Genomic DNA, 2,748 nt, shown 5'->3' on the forward strand with positions numbered 1-2,748 from the left:
CCTGGTGGCGTTCAAAAGACAACCTGTGACTGAAATATCAGTCACAACATATCTCTACTGAAGATTAATTGTCATGCGCTAAAGTAATTGGTTTTGTTTCATTCGTGAACTTGTTAGTTTTTGTTTTGGGTGGCCAAAGCCTAAAATGTGTAAAATTCTGATCCATTTTCTTTTTTTAATTCATTAAATTAATATTCAACTTGTTCATTAGGATGGAGGACAACCGACAATGACTGAATCGGCTGAGGTTGATGCCACCAGAACATCGAAGCAGCCTTCTCAAGTTTTGACAGACTCTGAAAAGGAGGTATGCGTATCATGTGGTCATCCTGTCGTGTCTTGAGATGTTAAAATTACAGTTAGATAGACCTGTGCTGGTTGGACAAGTTTTCTAATATATCTGGACATAAATCGTAGCTAATAATATTTTCCCTCATCATCATATGATATACAGTTATGCCTAGTATATGTCTTTACTATGTTACAATCTAAGAACCTACCAGCCACTACAGTTCTCTCATTGGGAGACTTAAGCTTTCGTCAGGTTGTCGACTGCTGCATTGCCCTCTTATTGGCTTTAAGTACACAACCTGTAACTGAATTATCTGTCAGAACAGAACCTATGTGTCTACAGCAGGTGATTTGGCATGTGGATTCTTCAGATTTTTAGAAAATAGGTAAAATTGTGATCAAAAGTTTAAAATGTCTAAAATTCTGGTATAGTTTGCAATAGTATATCTATTAAATCATTTCAAAACTTCTTAACAAGGATGGAGAACATTGGCTGTGACCGAATTGGTTGAGGTTTAGATTACCAGGACCATTGAGCAGCCTCCTCGGGATCTACAAATTTAGGAATGAAGATATGCATCCCATGTTACAATCCTGTTATGGCCCGAGGTTTTGAAGTTGCAGTTACATATTGGGCTGGGCGATATGGCTGATAAGTACATAGCGATATAAGTATTTCATATGGGTCCATCGATACACATTGAATTCTTTTTTTATATTATTTTATTTATTATCGTTTTTATTTTCCAATATTTTCACTGCCCTGTTAAAAAAACATTTAATGTAGTTTTCCTCCCGGGAGCTTTTTGTTACGGTCAATTAATTTTGTTATTACATTATTTTGTCATATCATTCATCAATATTTTAGTTTTTTTTTTTTTTTCAAATAGAATTAAGACCTTTTTCTGTGCAGATTCCTCTGGGGATTAAGTATTTAATGGGTTCTCAATTTTCTCTTGGACTCTGATGCAACCCAGTCTCCTCCCTTGGACAAAAAATATGGGCTGAATCTTCCTTGGAATAACGACACAGATTCTGACGAATCATTGTCAAATCCTGCCCCTGAACTTTGCGCCTCAGACCCAGACCATATTACTATCCCAAGGCTCAGGAGGACCAAAAGTATACAGGTAAACAACCCATATAGATTTCAGGGAATCTTACAAGCAAATTGCATATATTTTATTGGTCTCCTGCCTTCTATCCTTTATATTTCGTTGTTGTTGTTTTTTAGATTAAAAAAACAGGCTGACTTTGGAATGGATAAGCATTATTACTCCAACTCAGATGACAGTGGAGATGAATATATTCCGGATACAAGTGAGGCCTCTGATTCAGACGGAAGTGAATCTTTGAAAATTGTGGACCCTCTCTTGAAGTCTAAGAATGCCTTCAGAGATTTTTCTCCCACACCACGAATCTCAAAAGCCACCTCAACGCAGGTTGTTAATCAAGGGCGTTCACCCGTTCGGAGGAGTAGCAGCACTGGTGTGATTCTTGAATTCTATGGCTCTTCAAATATTTGTGCAGTTTAACACAAATCATCCAAAATAGAATTCAAGCACATCTGTGACAGAAATTCAAATTCAGAAGTCAAACAGAGAGAACAAAAAAAAAAATCTAATGCTGCGCTTCTTCCGAAGACATATACTGTAAACATTAAATGTATGTTAGGACAATCTTGAAAAAAGTATTAGAACACCCTTTACTTTTATTTCTTGTTAATTTTATTAACCAAAATATGTCCATTTTTATTACAGATTAATGAATACAAAATTAAAACTCTAATCAGCTACTTTTTAATCGTTATATTTGTATAAACAAATGTTATACATCTGTGTGTTAACTTATACAAGAAATGACGGAAAAGCAAGGGTGGTTTAGTATTTTTTTATCGTATATAGTCTGTATAATATCTTTAACCTATGCTGATGCTGTTTAATACTGATTTAAATAATAATAATAATGTCATAATCTGTTGGTTTTACATGAACAAAACCTTTCAAGCACTTTTTAAAATTCTAAATACTACCTCTTGTCAGTAAGTTGGTTCACAGCACTGCCTTGGAGTGAAAGTGTGTAGTGCTGAGACAGTCGGTATGTGCTGAGTCGTCTGACGTTTGTGTGACTGGTACCCAGGAAGGTAGCAAAACCAGGCAGTGTGTATGTCGTACCCAGGAAGGCAGAGAAACCAAGCAATATGTATGTGGTACCCACGAAGGCAGAGAAACTAAGCAGTGTGTATGTGGTACCCGGGAAGGTAGCAAAACCAGGGAGTGTGCATAGATACAGACCCCAAAAGTGATTAAAACCAAATAAAGTCCCCAGAAGATCATCTGTAGTCAGGTGAAGGACCCTGTACTTTGTTCAACTCATTTACTCCCTTAGACGTACAAAGACGTCTTTTAATGCAATGGCGCCCTCTACCAAAGACGTATAAGTACGTTTCCTGTCTTT

At 36.5% G+C, this 2,748-nt stretch overlaps 1 long non-coding RNA gene across 1 annotated transcript; it reads left to right on the forward strand.

Annotated features, from left to right (window-relative positions):
• Window positions 1–212: 212 nt before the first annotated feature.
• Window positions 213–2,322, forward strand: LOC148315751 (uncharacterized). Its single transcript, XR_015840621.1, has 3 exons — window positions 213–307; window positions 1,269–1,421; window positions 1,526–2,322. It is a non-coding gene; the product is annotated as an uncharacterized LOC148315751 (long non-coding RNA).
• The last annotated feature ends 426 nt before the right edge of the window (window positions 2,323–2,748 follow it).

Source organism: Idiotropiscis lumnitzeri, unplaced genomic scaffold, assembly GCF_059441095.1.
Source record: "Idiotropiscis lumnitzeri isolate Australia: NSW breed Sydney's pygmy pipehorse unplaced genomic scaffold, RoL_Ilum_1.0 HiC_scaffold_43, whole genome shotgun sequence".
Lineage (NCBI taxonomy): Eukaryota > Metazoa > Chordata > Actinopteri > Syngnathiformes > Syngnathidae > Idiotropiscis > Idiotropiscis lumnitzeri.